We start from the raw sequence: 20,178 nt of genomic DNA, 5'->3' as shown, positions 1-20,178 counted from the left end.
GGGGTGACATGAGCTATTTTCTTGTCTCATATTATTTGGCAAGAACTATTCTCACCTGTTTCGGACAAACTACTGGAGCCAAGTGTATCTGAAAAGTACTTATTTGGCCTGTAATAGGAATGTCATCTTAAATAAGTTCCTATCCCAATAAACCATAAAAAGCAATCGGAGGCAGGCCGGGCGCGGTGGCTCACGCCTGTAATCCCAGCCCTTTGGGAGGCCCAGGTGAGTGGATTGCCTGAGGTCAGGAGTTCGAGACCAGCCTGACCAACGTGGTGAACCTTTGTCTCTATTAAAAATACAAAAATTAGCCAGGTGTGGTGGCAGGCGCCTGTAATCCCAGCTACTTGGGAGGCTGAGGTAGGAGAATTGGTTGAACCCAGAAGGCGGAGGTTGCAGTGAGCCGAGACAGGGTCTTGGCACTCCATCCAGTCTGGACGACAAGAGTGAAACTACATCTCAAAAAAAAAAAAAAAAAAAAAAAAAAAAAAAGCGATTGGAGGTAATTATTTTATTTCTCTTCAACTTTCACTGATATCAAAATCCAATACTTTAACCAGATTTTCTGGCTGACAGGCTAAATGAGATCATCTTCACATTCAACATCTTTCTCTTCAGTTTCCTTCTTTTTATTAAAAAAGTGTTTTTTCATAGGTTGTGGGGAGGGGTGTTTGGCTATGTTGCCCAGGCTGGTCTTGAATTCCAGCCTCAAGTGGTCCTCTTGCCTTGGCCTCCCAAAGTGCTAGGATTACAGGAGTGAACCACTGCCTGGCCCAGTTTTCTTCTTTACATCTGGGCTTGGTTCTGTCATTTAAGATTTTCAAATTAGAGCATCTCTTCTTTTTTTTTTGAGATGGAGTCTTGCTCCATCACCCAGGCTGGAGTGCAGTGGTGCGATCTCGGCTCACTGCAACCTCTGCCTCCCAGGTTCAAGCAGTTCTCCTGACTCAGCCTCCCGAGTAGCTGGGACCACAAGCGCCTGCCACCACGCCCTTCTAATTTTTTGTATTTTTAGTAGAGATGGGGTTTCACTGTGTTATCCAGGATGGTCTAGATCTCCTGACCTTGTGATCCGCCCACCTCGGCCTCCCAAAGTGCTGGGATTATAGGCATGAGCCATGGTGCCCAGTCGAGCATCTCTTTTTTTCTCCACCCACAGGTAAAGAATATTTCCACCAATATTCCGAATTGTATTTTCTCAAGGCAATTTGATAAATCTGCACATTCTTGTCCTTTAAGCCAAGAGGCTTACCTATTAATAAGTAGGTGGAGCTGTACCTGGATATTAATTCAGTAGCATCACCTACGAGCAAAGTGTCCATTTGGGGTAATCAATATCATCGCTAATTCTAATACAAAATGTTTTGGCATAGTCATCAATGACATGTAATTCCTCAGAATAAGTGGCTGTCATTGCTTCAGTCTCTTCATTCTGCCTCTGGTAGCTCCCTGTGCTCCCTTCAGCCATGTGGCCCCTGGAGCAGCCCTGGGGCTGGTGCTGAGGTCCAGAAGCTCAGGGTGGAATTTTTATTTTCCAAATATTTTTTATCTGTGGTTGGTTGAATCCCCGGATGTGGAACCCACAAATACAGAGGGCCAACTGCATGTGTGTGTGTGTGTGTGTGTGTGTGTGTGTGTACATGTTGAATGTTGGTGTTAGTTTATACCTTATGTTCATTTTTGAAAACTATCTTTTTTTGAGACAGGGTCTTGCTGTGTTGCCCAGGTTGGAGTGCAGTGGTACTGATTGAGATACTCACTGCAATCTCAAATTCATGGGCTCAAGTGCTCCTCCTGCCTGCCTCAACCTCCCAAGTAGCTGAGAATACAAGTGCTTGCCACCACACCCAGCTAACTTTAAAATTTTTTGTAGCAGTTGGGTCTCACTATATTGCCCAGGCTGGTCTTGAACTCCTGGCCTCAAGTGATCCTCCCACCTCAGGCTCCCAAAGTGCTGAGATTGCAAGCATGAGCCACCACACCCAGTCTGAAATTTGCTATTTTCTTTGTATTAGTCCATTCTTGCACTGTTAAAAAGAAATACCTGAAACTGGGTAAATTTTTTTTTTTTTGAGACGGAGTTTTGCTCTCATTGACCAGGCTGGAGTGCAATGGCATGATCTTGGCTCACTGCAGTCTCTGCCTCTAGGGTTCAAACAATTCTCCCACCTTAGCATCCCAAGTAGCTGGAATTACAGGCATGTGCCACTATGCCCGGTTAATTTTGTATTTTTAGTAGAGACAGGGTTTTTCCATGTTGGTCAGGCTGGCCTCGAACTCCTGACCTCAGGTGATGCACCCACCTCAGCCTCCCAAAGTTCTGGGATTACAGGTGTGCACCACTGGAAACTGGGTAATTTATAAATAAAAGAGTAATTGGCTCACGTTTCCACAGTCTGTACAGGAAGCATGCTGGGGAGGCCTCAGGAAACTTTCAATCATGGTGAAAGGCAGAAGAGAAGCAGGCACGTCTTACAGGGCCAGAGCACGAGGAATAGAGAGAGCAGGGAGGTGCTACACACTTTTAAACAACCAGATCTCCTGATAATTCACTCACTATCACAAGAACAGCACCAAAGGGGAAATCTGCACCCAGGATCCAATCATTTCCCACCAGACCCTGCCTCCAACATTGGGGATTACAATTTGTCATGAGATTTAGGTAGGGACACAGACCCCACCATATCATTCATTATGACTCAATTTAAGTATTTCTTAAAATTAAAAAACATTTTTTTTTTTTGTCTTGCAATGGCAAATATTTCTTAATTTTTCTTATGACATCTGCTTGGTCCCAGGAGTTACTTAACGGTGCACTTTTAAGTTTCCAAGTAAATTTTAAGTAATCTTTTTTTTTTTTTGAGACAGAGCTTTGCTCTTGTTGCCCAGGCTGGAGTGCAGTGGCACGATCTCCCCTCACTGCAACCTCCACCTTCTGATTTCAACAGATTCTCCTGCCTCAGCCTACCGAGTAGCTGGGATCAGATGCCTACAACCACACTCGGCTAATTTTTGTATTTTTAGTAGAGACAGGGTTTTACCATGTTGGCCAGGCTGGTCTCGTACTCCTGACCTTGTGATCCACCCGCCTCAGCCTCCCAAAGTACTGGGATTACAGGCACGAGTCACCACGCCCGGCCAATTTTAAGTAATCTTTAACTTTAAAATTTTAATTGCCAGAAGGTCAGAGACTGTGGCCAATAGAATATTCTGATTAGTAGATATTTTTTTCCCTCCATTCTAACTCTAATGCCCTTTCCTTGAGCTAAAGCTTTTCTTCTTAACTCTGTCTTCCTCTAGAGTAAGGAAGACATTTTTGGGAGATTGTTATTTTCCTCTGACCCCTGGCCACTAGTCCAACTAGTGCAACACATACCTGATACTTAGAGTAAGTGGAGCATAGGATTAAACTGCAACTCATGCCACACATGTCATTTTTAGCCCTCTCCACGGTGCATTGCACGTAGGACTAGTAGATAGCATTTCTTGAAGGCTCATCATGTGCTGGACATTGTACTAAAAATATTGTATACAGTATCTCATTTAATCATCACAACACCTTTGTTTTCTTCCATTTGTGCACGAGGAAATGGAGGGAATGAGAAACTGAGTAACTTTCCCCAAGACACACAGCTTAAGGTGATAATACCAAGAGAAGTGCCCAGTGTTTGTCTGACCACAGAGCCTACGCTATGTGAGCACTCACATGAGATGTGCTGAACAAATCTTATTTTGTCATTTGCTGAAATAAGATTTGTTCAGCAAATGAACACATTCAGGGAATCTGTTCAGTAGTTCACGGCCAAAATGGAATTTGTTGCCACTGGGTTATGCATCCACATAATCCTCTGTTATCACTTTATATACTACACTTAACACTTGCTGAAAATCCTCAGGAATTTGGAATTATCTTCCTTTCGGACTATTTTCAAGCTGTCTCTGAAACAAGAATGTGAGAAAATACAAGGCTGGTAAATTATTAAAGTTGCTACCTATCTCTTAATGTCAGCGGTTTTCGTGTTACATGTCTTTCTGAGAAACCAATAGACACACCTAACCACATCCTTGTTCTTAAGGCTTCCTGTTAATGCTGTTAAAGCTCAGGAAATTGTGATCTTTCTAAATTACTTAAGATAATTTGCAATCTTCCTTAAAAATCACTTTTGTTGCTTCATCTTGTTGCATAACTCTGCTTTATCCTCATGATGGATCCCATTTCCCACAATTAATTACATATATATTTCAAATTTGTATTGTATATTTATGTTCATACAAAAATAAAATAAAATAAATTGAATACATATGGAGTACACTTTATTTATTTATTTATTTATTCATTATTTATTTATTGTGAGAGGGAGTCTTGCTCTGTCACCCAGGCTGGAGTTCAGTGTCACAATCTCGGCTCACTGCAACCTCCGCCTCCTGGGTTCAAGCGATTTTCCCACTTCAGCCTCCTAAGCAGATGGGATTACAGGTGCACACCACCACGCCTGGCTAATTTTTGTATTTTTAGTAGAGACAGGGTTTCGCCATGTTGGCCAGGCTGGTCTTGAACTCCTGACCTCAGGTGATCCACTTGCCTCAGCCTCCCAAAGTGCTAGGATTACAGGTGTGAGCCATTGCGCCCGGATTTATTCAAGTTTTGTGTGGTTTTTCTTTTTTGGAGTTTTCTTCTTGAATTCAATGACAACAAGGAATGTTTGAAATTATCTTTTTTTTTTTTTTTTTTTTTTTTGAGATGGAGTCTCGCTCTGTCACCCAGGCTGGGGTGCTTAGCTCACTGCAAGCTCCCCCTCCTGGGTTTATGCCATTCTCCTCCCTCAGCCTCCCGAGTAGCTGGGACTACAGTCGCCCGCCACCTCGCCCAGCTAGTTTTTTTTCGTATTTTTTAGTAGAGACGGGGTTTCACCGTGTTAGCCAGGATGTTCTCGATCTCCTGACCTCGTGATCTGCCCGTCTCGGCCTCCCAGAGTGCTGGGATTACAGGTTTGAGCCACTGCGCCTGGCCTGAAATTATCTTTTGATTTTAAATATCTACTGCTTCTACTTTAAAATGAAAGAAACATAATATGTACAAATTAAAACAACAGAGCTGTTGATAATCATTTACTTTTTTATTGTGACAAAATATATACTACGTAAAATATATCATTTTAACCTTTTTTTTTTTTTTTTTTTTTTTTTTTTTTTTTTTTTTTTTGCGACAGTCTTGCTCTGTCGCCCAGGCTGGGGTGCAGTGGCCGGATCTCAGCTCACTGCAAGCTCCGCCTCCCGAGTTTACGCCATTCTCCTGCCTCAGCCTCCCGAGTAGCTGGGACTACAGGCGCCCGCCACCTCGCCCGGCTAGTTTTTTTTTTTTTTTTTTTTGTATTTTTTAGTAGAGATGGGGTTTCACCGTGTTAGCCAGGATGGTCTCGATCTCCTGACCTCGTGATCCACCCATCTCGGCCTCCTAAAGTGCTGGGATTACAGGCTTGAGCCACCGCGCCCGGCCCCTTTTTTTTTTTTTTTGAGACACAGTCTTGCTCTGTCGCCCACACTGGAGTGCAGTGGCGTGATCTTAGCTCATTGCAAGCTCTGCTTCCCAGGTTTACACCATTCTTCTGCCTCAGCCTCCCAAATAGCTGGGACTACAGGTGCCCGCCACCACACCTGGCTACTTTTTTTGTATTTTTAATAGAGACGGGGTTTCACCATGTTAGCCAGGATGGTCTCGATCTCCTGACCCCGTGATCCACCCGCCTTGGCCTCCCAAAGTGCTGGGATTACAGGTGTGAGCCACCGCGCCTGGCCTTTTTAAACCATTTTTAAGTGTAGCATTCAGTGGCATTACGTACACTCACTGTTGCACAACCGTTGCCACTGAACTCCCCCCAGATTGCAGAATTACTTTGGGAACACTATTTTGGTGATCTGAGGATTTTCAGAGGCTTTCAGTTGAATGTTCTTAATATAATAGCCCTCCCTCACTCCATCAATCAAAGAACAGTTGCTAAATATACCCTTTCCCACCATTCATTCTGAGACTAGAGTAATAACCACTGAATGGCTCCATCATGCCATTGGACACACTGGGAAATAGACTCTGGTCAAGGTTCCATCTGTCACCTGGGTTCTGTAAACTTCTACTCTGAGTGGTGGACTATCCTGGATTTTTTGTTGTTGTTGTTGTTGTGTTTGTTTCATTTAATCTTACTTTATTTTCTCCTTACTTTATTTTCTCATCTTACTTTATGTCTCCATGGATTAGCATCAGTTCAGAGCCAAAATCAATTAACGCCCCCCCTCAAAATACTTACCTTTCTCCAGTTTATAGTCACACTGGGAAATGGCCCTGCTTGTCTGTGGGGAATGTTTTACTGAAGATCCACAAAACACACCTGTGGTCACATTGCAGTGTCCTTTGGGGTTCCAAGTCTGTGCACTAGCTTAGTTCAAGAAACTGGCTAAGAGTGTGTGAATTCCCACTACAGTGACTTAAACTAGGTTTCTCCCCACTAGACCTAGAATCATTGCCTGGATATGTTAAGAAGTACTTTGGGCTGCCCTTGTATTTAATTCCTACAGTCATGACTGATTACACGATGTTACATATCCCGAGAGGTCATACCCTCTGAGCATACACACTTCATCCCTGTGGGTTACTCTGATAATTGTACTCACCTTGTGTTATGCAATTTGTGTTCCCCCAAAATCTCGTAAGTTGAAACCCTAACCCCCAATAGATGGTATTAGGAAGTGGGGCCTTTGGGAAATAATTGAGTATAGATGAGCTCATGAGGGTGGAGCTCCTGCTATAGGATTTATGTCCTTAGAGAAGAGAAAGAGAGAAGATCTCACTCTCTTTGCCATGTGAGGATGTTGGAACCTAGGTTTAGATTCCTTCCTGGGATAGGGGGTCGTCTCGAGAGACCACTCAACACGGGAGTCACAGCAGAGAGATTTATTACTAGCGCGCTAGGGTCCTCCTCTGCACAAAGGTGGCAAAGGACCCCGATTGCTTGTTACAGGTAGTTTATATAGGCAAACACCACCGGTTCAAACAAGGCGTGAAATTCAAACAAAGCTTAAGGCGCGAGATTCAAACAAGGCTTAAGGTTCAAAATGATTGGAGCCAGCTATGGTGCGAGCAGGGTGTGTCTTTTCTGATTGGTTGGGGTAGGCTAGTTCTCTGATTGGTTGGGGTGGGCTCGTATGAGGGGTTTTTCCTGGAATTATTTTTCTGTTTGCGTTCCGGGGATATTGGGTGTTTACTAAGGGGCCATCTGGTGTTGGGTGGGTCTGAGTGGCCATCTGGTGTTGGGTGGGTCTGAGTGGGTTGTTTTTCTAAGTTTCAAAATGGCCTAACTTAAGTTTCTAATTTTTATTCCTTTCATTCCCTCCTCTTTTTGTCTCAGGCGCTCAATCTTGAGCTTCTTCATCAGTCTTAAGGATCTGATATTGTTGGGTCAGGACCATAGCTTGTATTAAGTTTAATCTATTTCTGATTAAGGCTAGCAAGCGGTTAAGGATGCACGGCCCGAAAGTCAGAATGAGCATAAGTAGGATAAGGGGACCTAAGATAGTGAAGACTAAGGTGCTAAACCAAGGGGACTGATTATACCAATTTTCAAACCAATTTTGTTGGGATTCTCTTTCTTTTTTCCGTTTGTCTAATCTTTCTCTGAGTTTTGCCATAGAATCTTTAACTACTCCGGAATGGTCAGCATAAAAGCAACACTGTTCCTTGAGGGCTGCACAGAGCCTGCCCTCTTTTAGAAAGACAATTTCTAGTCCTCTCCGGTTTTGCAACACAACCTCAGACAGAGAAGTCAGAGACTCTTCAAGTTTTGTGATAGAGTGCTCTATGGCTCTAAGGTCTTCGTCCATAGCTGCTCTGAGCTGTTGCAGATGGTAGCTACCCTTCACTAAGGCTGCTGTGCCGGTCCCAACCCCGGCTGCTACTCCAATTCCTAACATAACAGCGAGGGTAAGGGAAACAGGTTCTCTCTTTGGTCTAATATGAGTTTTCTGCTCAAATTGAAAGTCAAAGGAGTCTCCGGAGTGATAGTATACCCGGGGGACAAGCTGTACTAACACACAGTAGTCTGTGCTGCTATTAAAGACAGCTGTGGATACACAAGGGGTGAGTCCAGTGTTGCAAGCCCACCAGTCCGCCCCGGAGGGGATTAAATAGTGAGTGGAGCTAGGTACTTTCATGGTAACACTACAGAGATGCTGATGACTAGGGGGCACTTGGCCTATACAGGTTCCTGTCCCGGAAACCTCAGCCAGGGTCAGTTTCTTATGCTGTTCCCATACACATCCAGTAGGATTGGTGGAACTAGAAAAGCTATTAGTGGAAGCAACACCTTCATAATAAGGGGGGCCTGTAGCCAGGCATAGCCAGCAAGAAGAGGTGGATTCTGGCTTTGTCTGGTTCAAGGCAAAATAGGCGCCCTTTATGAGATTTAAGAGTCTGTCACCCAGCCCTGGGGCGAGGGGCTGGTGGGTGACGTTAGGGGAGGCAGGTTTCAGAGGTGGGGGAGTGCCCTGAGGGACTTTTGGCTGCTGAGGAGGCTGAGGGGCTTTTGGCTTAGGAGGCTGAGGGGCTTTTAATAAAACCTGATTCGGCCCTATTGCGACAGGGGCTTCGATGGGGCTTACTATTAGCTGAATTCTGATAGGGACCCCAAACAATGGCTTTTGGTATAAATACAGGCCCCATATTAACCCTAATGTCCAACGGGTATCAGATTTTGCCACTGTTTCAAATTTGATACGGACCAGGTTGCAATTGGCTGAATACCAAGATCTGGTGCAGGGCTGGACATAGGACATGGTTATGTACCAGGGTTTTGTGGCCCATTTCCATTTCCCATCATTAGTGGTTACACAAGACCAACTATAGCAAAATAGGGAGGTTATATCTCCACAGGTCTTTTTCATTTCTCCTGTCCGGAACCCGGGGCAGGCATAGAACCCGTTTTGGCTTATGGACACCCTTCTAGCCCGCTTTCTCCATTCTCCCCCTTCCATATCATCTACCATTGCTATTTTATCTAGGTTGAAATAGAGGTCTGGGAACCAAGTCCCTACAGGAGCAACATGTGAGGTCTCATTTAGGACTTCATGGGTGTTATAATGAGTTATTCTCCAGGTTAGGTTAAAGGGTTGATGGGGGTTTCTACCATTAGCGACGCAGGGAAAGAGAACTAGGAGTAAGTAAGGGATTAGGTGCGAGAGAGTCTTATCTTGAGTGGGTCCTCAGAGCGACGGAGTCTCCATGTCCCGGGTGGTGTTGGTCCGGGCGTCTCTGGAGCAGCCTTGGTGTGGGATGCGTGGATCCAAGTGGCGATTCCGTCAACCTTTATGGCTGTGGGCGTGGTTAGGAGAACAACGTAGGGTCCTTTCCATCGGGGCTCCAATCCTTGAGAACAGTGTCATCTTACGTAGACGGAGTCCCCCACCTGGAAGGGGTGGCTGGTCTGTGGATGTCCTGGCTGGTACAGTTCTGCCAAGGGGGCCCAGATTTGGGCCTGTACTACTTGTAGTCCTTTTAGCCGGGCCTGTAGGTCAGTCTTAGGGTTGGAGGGAGAAAAAGAGTCAAGCAGGGTGGACAAAGGGGGAGGTCCTCCATAGAGGATTTCATATGGAGTGAGCCCAAAGCGATTAGGTGTATTTCGGGCTCTTAAAAGGGCTAGAGATAGGAGGCGTCTCCAATCTTTTAGGCCAGTCTCTAAGGTCAATTTAGTAAGGGTCTCTTTTATTGTTCTATTCATTCTTTCTACATGTCCTGAGCTCTGGGGTCTATAAGCACAATGCAATTTCCAATTAATCCCCAGTATCCTGGCTAGCCCCTGACTTACCTGGGAAACGAAGGCCGGCCCGTTGTCTGACCCAATTACCTTGGGAAGTCCAAATCTAGGAAAGATTTCTTCTAGAATCTTCTTGGCTACTATGTGTGCCGTTTCTTGTCAGGTGGGGTAGGCTTCTACCCATCCTGAAAAGGTATCTACAAACACCAGTAAGTACTTATACCCCGCATAGTGAGGTTTTACTTCAGTGAAGTCCACTTCCCAATAAGTCCCTGGGCGGCTGCCACGGGTTCGTATCCCCGCTGGCACTCGAGCAGCCCCAGCATTCACCTGCTGACAGACCTTGCAGGCAGAAGTCACCTGTTCTATTAGAGTACTTGCCTTAGGAATTAGAAAGTCAGTTTTTTCAATCAACATTTTTAACTTCCGGCTACCTAAGTGTGTCCAGGCGTGCATCTGCTGGATCATAGCCACGGCTTCTTTTTGTGGGAGGACTGTCTTTCCTTCTTTTTCCCAGTTCTTGGTGTCCTTGTTTTCTATAGCTCCTATGGCTCTTGCCTCTTCCTGGTCTTCTGGGGTGTAGGTGTGTCCATCCTGGTCGGTTTTGTTGGGTTCTGAGGCTAAGGTTAGTACTTTTGCCATGGCTGCCTGCTTGGCCACGTGGTCTGCCTGTCTGTTTCCCACTGCAACTGGATCCTGTCCTTTCTGATGTCCGGGACAGTGGATTATGGCTACTTCTCGTGGGAGGAAGAGGGCTTTTAATAAGGCAATTATTTCAGCTTTGTTCTTGATTTCTTTCCCCTCTGATGTTAGGAGACCTCTTCTTTCATAAATACTTCCATGGGTATGAGCCGTTGCAAAAGCATATCGGCTATCTGTATAAATATTAGCCTTTTTCCCCTTGGACAGCTATAGGGCCTTTGTTAGTGCTATTAGCTCAGCCTTTTGTGCAGATGTGCCAGGGGGCAGTGACTGTGCCCAAATGGTGGTGTGGCCATCTACCACTGCCGCTCCCGCCCTCCGGGTACCTGAGTCAAGATAGCTGCTGCCGTCTGTATACCATGTGGGGTCCGCGTCTGGGAGTTCTGTGTTCTTGAGGTCCTCCCGCGTTCCGTGGGTTTCTGCCAACACCTGCCGACAGTCGTGAGGGCTCAGTTGGTCTTCTGGTAGCGGCAGCAGCGTTGCAGGGTTCAGGGTGACCGGAGGGCCAAACCGGACGCGGTCTGTGTCCAATAGGAGGGCCTGGTAGTGGGTCAAGCGTGCGTTGGTAATCCACCGGTCCGGGGGCTGTCGCACTATGGCCTCTAGAGCATGTGGAGTAATAACAGTCAATGGCTTCCCAAGGGTTAACTTAGCAGAGTCTTTTACTAACATAGCGGTGGCTGCCATGATGCAGAGACACGGGGGCCAACTGGCTGCTACAGGATCTAGTTTTTTAGACAGATATGCTACCGGTCTCTTCCAGGGCCCCAATTTCTGGGTTAAGACTCCTTTTGCAATTCCTTGCCTCTCATCTAAGAAGAGGGTGAAAGGTTTTGAGGTATCCGGTAACCCAAGGGCTGGGGCAGAGAGGAGTGCTTTCTTTAGAGTCTCAAAAGCCAACTGATGTTCCTCCTGCCAGGTAAAAGGGGTGCTTCCCTTGGTGAGGGTATAAGGGGGGTGGCCAGTTCAGCGAAACCAGGTATCCACAAGCGACAGAACCCAGCAGTTCCCAGGAATTCACGCACCTCTCTGGGATTCCGGGGCGGTGGAATGCGAGCCACAGTCTCTATGCGCCCAGGGGTGAGCCACCTTTCCCCCTCACTCAGTATGTACCCCAGGTAGGTTACCTTGGTCTGACAAATTTGTGCCTTCTTGGCGGATGCCCGGTATCCCTTCTCACCCAGTTCCTGGAGTAGATGCCTAGTACCTTGCATGCAGGCTTCCTTTGTGGGGGCCGCCAGGAGGAGGTCATCTACATACTGGAGCAAGGTCACTTCTGGACGCTGGGTCCGGAAGTCGGTTAGGTCCCAGTGGAGAGCCTCATCGAAGAGAGTGGGAGAGTTCTTGAACCCTTGGGGAAGTCGGGTCCAGGTCAATTGGCCTGAGATTCCTCTCTCAGGGTCTTTCCACTCAAGGCAAAGAGTTCCTGGCTTTGGGGGGCCAGGGGTAAACAAAAGAAGGCATCTTTTAAGTCCAGTACTATATACCAGCTGTAGTCTGGTTTTAAGGTACTGAGCAAGTTGTAAGGATTGGGGACCGTGGGATGGATATCCACAGTTCTTTTGTTAATTTCTCTCAAATCTTGGACAGGCCTGTAATCCTGGGTACCAGGCTTTTTTACTGGCAGAAGAGGAGTATTCCAGGGTGAGCGACAAGGTCGCAAAACTCCAAGTTCTAGAAATTTGATAATGTGCTGCCAAATACCCATATGAGCCTCTCGGCTCATGGGATATTGTTTGATAGACACAGGCACCGCCGTGGGCTTTAGATCAATTATAATTGGGGCTTGACACTTGGCCCGCCCAAGTCCTCCCGTTTCCGCCCAAGCTTGGGGAAAATCTTGTAACCAAACATCAGGGAGGCTGGTGGTGACCGGGGTGTCAAAAAGCCGGTGTTCATCTTGCAGTGACACAGTCAAAATTTGGATGGGCTGGCCGTCCTGGTTTAACACTTGGGCCCCTTCCTCGGAGAAGTGAATTTGAGCTCCGAGCTTGATCAAAAGATCTCGCCCTAGAAGGGGGTATGGGCATTCGGGCACCACCAAGAAGGAATGTGTTACCATCCCTTGTCCAAGATTAACTGTCTGGTGGTTGGTCCACTTGTGCAGCTTTCCCCCTGTTGCCCCTTGAACCCAAGAAGTACGAGAAGACAGGGGTCCATTTGCCTTTGTCAACACCGAATGCTGGGCCCCTGTGTCCACCAGGAAGGTGGTGGGGTGCCCCCCTACAGAGAGAGTTAGCCGGGGCTCGGGGGGGGGCTCCAGAGCCTTGACACCCCTATTCGCTGTCCTCACCTAAGGTGAGGACAGGAGCAGGTTTCTTCTGGTCTCTAGGACGCTTGGGACAGTCCTTGATCCAATGCCCTCGTTCTTTGCAGTAGGCGCACTGGTCCTTGTCTACTTTTGGCCGCCTCCGCTTCTCCCCCTGTCTCCCTGGCCCTTTCTCTGTTACTACTGCTGCCAGGATTTTTGTCAAGTGCTTATCTCTCTTTCGGTCTCTTCGATCCTCCCGTTCCTCTTGTTCTTTCGCTAGCCTGGCCTCCCTTTCCTCGGGGGTTTCTCTCTTATTATACACTTTTTCTGCCTCTCTAACCAATTCCTGTAATTCATAGGTCTGAATCCCATCTAATCTTTGGAGCTTTCCTTTGATGTCTGGTGCTGCCTGATCTATGAACGACATGGCCACGGTAACCTTATGTTCTAGAGCCTCTGGATCAAATGGGGTGTACATTTGGAACCCTTCCAGCAGCCTCTCCATAAAGGCTGCCGGGCTTTCGTTCTTCTCCTGAGTTATAGTTCTTACCTTAGCCAAATTGGTGGGGCGTTTTCCTGCCCCTTTGAGACCCGCCAACAGAGTCTGGCGATAGATTCGGAGACGCTCCCTACCTGGTGCTGTTTCATAATCCCAGTCCGGGCGGGCGAGGGGAAATCCCTCATCTATCTCATTGGGGAGTTGGGTTGGGAGGCCTCCTGGCCCCGGCACATTTTCCATGGCTTCCAGGAGGACCTGTTGCCTTTCTTCGGTGGTCAGGAGGACCTGCAAAAGTTGCTGACAATCATCCCAGGTGGGTTGGTGGGTGAGGAGAATGGATTCCATCAGCGAGGTTAGGGCCCGAGGATCTTGGGAAAAGGAGGGGTTGTGGGTTTTCCAATTGTAGAGGTCGGAGGCAGAGAATGGCCAATACTGGATCGTGCGGTCGACGGTGCGGAGAGGAAATAGAGAGGATTGCCAGGTGGAAGGGCTATTTGGGTCCTCAGTCCGCCGCAAGCAGAGACGAGGGGTCGGTGGCGGCATCCTAGGGGTGAGTTCGGGCGGGGCTGGAGAGGGAGATGGGATTAAAGAAGAGGCTGACGAAAGAGTGGGGGCAGAAGGGGTAGAAGGAGGGACTGGGGACAAAACAGGGGCCGAGGGCGAGTTGTAGGGCAGGGGCCTCAGGAGGGGATTTTGAGGTGGAGAAGGCGGTGAGTCAAAGAGGAGAAGGTCTCTCTGATGTTCATCCGGGAGGACTGGCTTAGGCGGGTCCAGAGTCCGGTTCTTTGGGGCTTCTAAGGCAAGGAGGGTGGACTGGGATGAGGAAGGGGTTTGGAGGAAGGGTTTCACCCAAGAAGGAGGGTTTTGGACCAGGTCCTCCCAGGTGATTATGTAGGCCACCTGGTCCGGGTGACCGCGTGGCCCAGGATCCATCACTTTTGCTTTAACCTGCAAGATAATTGAGAGGGCAAAGGTTCCGTCTCGGGGCCACTCCGCATGGAGGGTGGGCCAGTCAGACAAGCAAAAAATTTGCCAGCGTCCTTTACGGACTTCTACTGAGAGACTGTGGGCTCGTGCCCGAACGTCAGGGAAGTGAGTCAGAGTCAGGGTTAAAGGTGTCGTTAGTGCCTGTCCCATTTCGTCCAGAGACTCGTTCACACACAACCACACAATGACAGTCACATAAACAGAGACCAGACAAATACAGAGGAGCCGCACGGCAGGAGAGTGGCACCACAAATTTACAAAGGATTCAGATGGCAGGGGCGACCTGCCTACGGATTTGAGGAGGCTGACAGAGTCGTCAGCCTTCCTCCGGACAAACGCCAGGGCATTTCAGATGGCAGGGGCGACCTGCCTACAGATTTGAGGAGGCTGACAGAGTCGTCAGCCTTCCTCCAGACAACCACCAGGGCGTCCCCCGGGGCGCAAGTGGGAAGGTGCCAGACACGTCTGTCCCCCTTCCACACTCAATTCAAACGGAGTACTCCCCAGAGTAGCCAGCAAGACAGGCAGAAGACAAAATGAAACGAAAGTACCTGGTCGAGTCCGTCCGTTCGTTCAGTCGGCGGTCAGTGGCCCGGGCCAAACGGGTCTCCGTCGGAGGGGTCGAGGGTCCTCGGACGACCCCCAAATCCTGGACGAGCCCCCAAATGTTGGAACCTAGGTTTAGATTCCTTCCTGGGATAGGGGGTCGTCTTGAGAGACCACTCAACACGGGAGTCACAGCAGAGAGATTTATTACTAGCGCGCTAGGGTCCTCTGCACAAAGGTGGCAAAGGACCCCGATTGCTTGTTACAGGTAGTTTATATAGGCAAACACCACCGGTTCAAACAAGGCACGAAATTCAAACAAAGCTTAAGGTGTGAGATTCAAACAAGGCTTAAGGTTCAAAATGATTGGAGCCAGCTATGGTGCGAGCAGGGTGTGTCTTTTCTGATTGGTTGGGGTAGGCTAGTTCTCTGATTGGTTGGGGTGGGCTCGTATGAGGGGTTTTTCCTGGAATTATTTTTCTGTTTGCGTTCCGGGGATATTGGGTGTTTACTAAGGGGCTATCTGGTGTTGGGTGGGTCTGAGTGGCCATCTGGTGTTGGGTGGGTCTGAGTGGGTTGTTTTTCTAAGTTTCAAAATGGCCTAACTTAAGTTTCTAATTTTTATTCCTTTCAAGGAGATAGCCATCTGTGAACCAGTAGGCAAGCCTTTACCACAAACCAGCCATGCTGGCACCCTAATCTCAGCACTTCCAGTCTCCAGAACTTGAACAATAAATGTTCATTGTTTAAGTACCCATCTATGGTATTATGACTGACTAAACCCAAACTGACTAAGACACCTTGTCACTGCAAGCTAAGGATTGCCACTGGCCTCTACCACTCCTGGATCTTTTATGCCAGTTGAGATCAGGAAATACAATTTCATGGCAACATCTTTTGCCACCATCTCCTACTGGCAAAGAACAGCTGCAACAGAGTTTTATAAGAATGCTCAAGTTTCCATACTATTGCATCCATAATGCCTGGGTATAGGGGATGTCCTCCAGGCTCTTCCAGGGTTGAGTGTGTTTCAGAGTGACAGGGCAGGCTATTCATAACAGATTCATGCATCATTCTTGTTTCCCCGGGCCTTTAGACTCCTTCCTCTACTTACATACAATGTTCATAACAGCATTATTCATAATAGTTAAAAAGTGGAAACAATCCAACCTGTGTTCATTGGCACCATCCTGAGGTTTAGTGTTCATCTGCCCTTTATTTCAGATGAAGAGGTTTTCCTTGCACATCCATTTATTTACCCTGTTACCGAAATGCCAGGGGTTCTGTCTAGGTCCTGCTGTTTGATCACTGAGACAATGGATATTGCCAGGGAAGAAGGCTTTAGTTGGGTGCTGCAGCTGAGGAGATGGGAGATCAGTTCTAGATAAGTCCCAAATCTATCTCCCTGACTGATTAGGGTTTGTATAACAGAAAAGAAATGTAACCATTTTTGGGAAAATGATAATTAGGGAGGAGTAAAGGGGAGGAACTGGTCAACAAGAAGCAGGTGGTTGCTTAGGCAATCATGATGGGTGAGGTGTCTGGCTTCTCATTGTCCAGATGCAGTGATCTGGCAAGTTTCAGTTCCTTGATAATATCTGGGAGGCCTGATGATTGGCTTCATGAGGAAGGAACTCAGAGTAAGACAAATGTAACTTTCTCAAGTTTTAAGACTGGGAGGGTCAGTTTTCTTTCAGTTTCTTTCTTTTATTCAAAAGAAACCACAAATATCAGTTCTATCAGACGATTGGGCCACTTTTAACCCAAGGCATCTGAGTTCCTCCTCTTCAAGGTAAGGTGACTTTAAATGTCTACAAAGGTGATATGTGGATTGTCCTCGGATTATGTGTTTGTTTACAGGGTGTGTGAAAATTTTCCCCTGTCATTCCACCTTCATGATGAAAGATCTTTTTCTCCTTTCTTCTTCCTTCAAGTCTCTGTTTCCTTTCACTTTCCCCTGCAATCAAGCTGCCTGTTCTTCTGTCTTCTCCCTATTCGCAGCTATAATTATATCTAGTCTTTGTGAATTAAGGAACTGGTTTAAGAAACTGGTTTGTAAGCATGCATTTTAATCCTTTCGAGTCACAGTCAAGTTAGCAATTCTTGAACTTTTTTTCTGCAACATTGTGGCCTAGGGAAAGCGGGGAAAGGAGCTTTTGGGGGATTATTAAGAAAACACAGCACAAAGGTATACATCAAATACAAGCAAATGTATACTTCAAGACCTAACCATGCCATGTCATAACAGAAACACTTTTTTCCAGGACTCTTGTTGGCATCACCCCTTAGGATCCAGATATGTTGGAGAAGATACAAATCATTCTGACTTATAGAATCTTCAAATCAGTAAATATTTTTTGAGGATCATTGCTGTACCACGTACCATGCAAAATGCCAGGAATACAACAGTTAAACACAAAACACACATGGTTCCTGCATTTGTGGACCATGTTTGTATGAACCTCATAGTACCAGCTAGAATTGTGAAATCACTGTAGGCACCATCTCTACTCTACTGCAGAGAAGAAAACTTTTGCATATATTGGAGAACCGAGCCTCTAGTCATATTTCAATATTGTCTCCAACTCCCTTTTAACTCAAGGCCTTCTTCATTACAATCCACATCCTAGAATAAAAACTTAGACTAGTTGATAGCCTACAAGAGTTGACAAGGCAGAGATACTCAGAGAAAAGAAGGCTTGTCAGTTTCCAAGTTCACTACATTGTATATCTCAGATGAGAGAAAAAGCGTTTCTCTTGTTAATTAAGAAATTGCTTTGGAGATTAATGAGGACAGAATGCAGGATGTATAAGAGTGTATTCTCAAACCAAACAGCTTTTAACCTGGGAGAATAAAGAGACCCAAAGTGCTAGTCATCATGATAGTCCTTGTCTAGAGCAGAGAAAACACAGAAGAAAATTTAAAAATATTCTCCCCTTCCAATATTTGTATAATCTTGAGGAAAAGGTCTTTTTAAGCAAAAGAAGAAATCTTTCATCCAGAGGATATAGAAGAAGAAAAAGATTTATATTTGGCTACATAAAAATTAAAAACAGCATAGTACAACGTGCAACTAAAACGTTAAAAAGCAGAGTATTCTGGGGGAAAATATTTACAACACTTAAGATTGGCACATATATTTCTTACAAGTAATAAGTCCAACAACTTAGGAAAATTGGCGTTCTACTGACACTAGTTTTAATTTGGGGAAAAAATTTTAAAAAATTGACAAAAGATATAAACCTACTGTTAAAAGAAAAATTAATATTAAATAGCATGCATTAAATACTAAACAAAATAAATATTAATGGTATATAAACACATGGGAAGATGTTCAACTGCATTCATAATTAAGGAAATGCAAATTAAAATAGCAGAAAACCATTTTAACTTAGATGGATAAATCTCCATGGTGCTGGGGAATTTGCTGGAAAATAGACATACTTGGAACTATAAATCTTTGTAGCCGCATTGGTGGGCAATTTGGCATTTTTTTTATACTTTAAGTTCTGGGATACATGTGCAGAATGTTCAGGTTTGTTACATAGGTATACATGTACCATGGTGGTTTGCTGCACCCATTAACCCATCATCTAGGTTTTAAGCCCTGCGTGCATTAGGTATTTGTCCTAATGCTGTCCTTCCCCTGGAACCCCACCCCTGACAGGCCCCAGTGTGTGATGTTCCCCTCCCTGTGTCTTTGTGTTCTCATTTTTCAACTCTCACTTATGAGTGAGAATATGCGGTGTTTAGTTTTCTGTTCCTGTGTTAGTTCTCTGAGAATGATGGTTTCCAGCTTCATCCATGTCCCTGCAAAGGACATGAACTCATTCTTTTTTATGGCTGCATAGTATTTCAAAACGTAAAACACAATATTCTTTCCATCAGTCATTGCCTGTTTGCTTTCCGACCCATTCCCTACCCTTCTGCTCCACTCTGTCCCACAGGGGCTGAGCGCTGCAAACTACAGTTCCTAGGCCCCTTTGCCAACTGGTTTTCGTTTAGAATCAGCCAATGGAAAGTCCTGGCAGGAGACTGAAGGGTGAATAACTGAATGGGAGATCCAGCATATTTCTTTCCCCTTTCTGCATCTGGGGGCCTTCCCAGCAGCGGCTGCATCTGTCTCATACATGACACCAGGCACGACAGTCATTCCCACCCAGCTTCTAGCCTCTGGCCACACCAGCTCCTCAATTGGTCCCTCTAGTGGTTTTATGTTGTTGCTGACCTTTTTTTTATATTTGAGTGGGGGACATAGTTTCACTCTTGTTGCCCAGGCCTAGAGTGCAATGGTGTGATCTTGGTTCACCGCAACCTCCATGTACTGGGTTCAAGCGATTCTCCTGCCTCAGCCTCCCTAGTAGCTGGGATTACAAGCATGCGCCACCACGTCTGGCTAATTTTGTATTTTTAGTCAAGACAGGGTTTCTCCGTGTTGGTCAGGCTGGTCATGAACTCCTGATCTCAGATGATCCGCCTGCCTCGGCCTCCCAAAGTGCTATAATTACAGGCGTGAACCACCACACCTGGCCTAATTTTGTTTATTTTTTGTAGAGATGAGGTCTCACTTTGTTGCCTAGGCTGGCCTCGAACTTCTAACCTCAAGCGCTCCTCCCATTTCACCTTCCCAAAGTGTGGGGATTACAGGTGTGAGCCACCTCACCCGGTCCAACCATTTTTTATTTATAATAATTTTTCCTTCATTCTTAGCTATGTGAGCATCTGCATGCAAATGCCTCAGCACAGGGATACTCAGTGAAGCATTGTTTTTAAGGGCACATGCATAGAAACAGTCCAGGTGTCTACTGATTGGTGATTCCTACAATGGAATACTATACAGCAAATTAAAGGAATGAGGTAGACTTATATATGTGGAAAGATAGGCAAGACATTGTTAAGTGAGAAAAGCAAGATGCCAAACAACATGTACAGTATGAGTTTAAAAAAAAAATACACACAGACTGGGTGTGGTGGCTCACGCCTGTAATCCCAGCACTTTTAGGAGGCTGAGATCTGCAGATCTTGAGGTCATGAGATCAAGACCATCCTGGCTAACACGGTGAAACCCTGTCTCTACTAAAAACACAAAAAGTTAGCTGGGTATGGTGGCACGAGCCTGTAGTCCCAGCTACTTGCAAGGCTGAGGCAGGAGAATTGTTTGAACCTGGGAGGTGGAGGTTGCAGGGAGCCGATATTATGCCACTGTACTACAGCCTGGGTGACACAGCGAGACTCCATCTCAGAGAAAAAAACAACAAACAAAACAACACAGCCGGGTGCAGTGGCTCAAATCTGTAATCCCAGCACTTTGGGAGGCTAAGGTGAGCAGATGACTTGATGCCAGTGTGTCCGGAATTGGTTCCTTCCAGTGGGTTCTTGGTCTCACTGACAT

At 46.2% G+C, this 20,178-nt stretch overlaps 1 long non-coding RNA gene across 1 annotated transcript in view; it reads left to right on the top strand.

Annotated features, from left to right (window-relative positions):
- The window catches only part of LOC140712753 (uncharacterized), an 88,739-nt gene extending 69,050 nt beyond the window's left edge, over nt 1–19,689 (top strand). The window contains exon 3 of the long non-coding RNA XR_012094479.1: nt 15,421–19,689. This is a non-coding gene — a long non-coding RNA (uncharacterized lncRNA). The remainder of the gene's footprint in view (nt 1–15,420) is intronic.
- Nucleotides 19,690–20,178: the final 489 nt, after the last annotated feature.

The sequence above is a fragment of the Chlorocebus sabaeus genome, chromosome 11 (genome assembly GCF_047675955.1).
Source record: "Chlorocebus sabaeus isolate Y175 chromosome 11, mChlSab1.0.hap1, whole genome shotgun sequence".
Taxonomy (NCBI): Eukaryota; Metazoa; Chordata; class Mammalia; order Primates; family Cercopithecidae; genus Chlorocebus; species Chlorocebus sabaeus.
The sequence above is the reverse complement of the archived record's forward strand: the minus strand, read 5'-3'. Positions and strand labels throughout refer to the sequence as shown.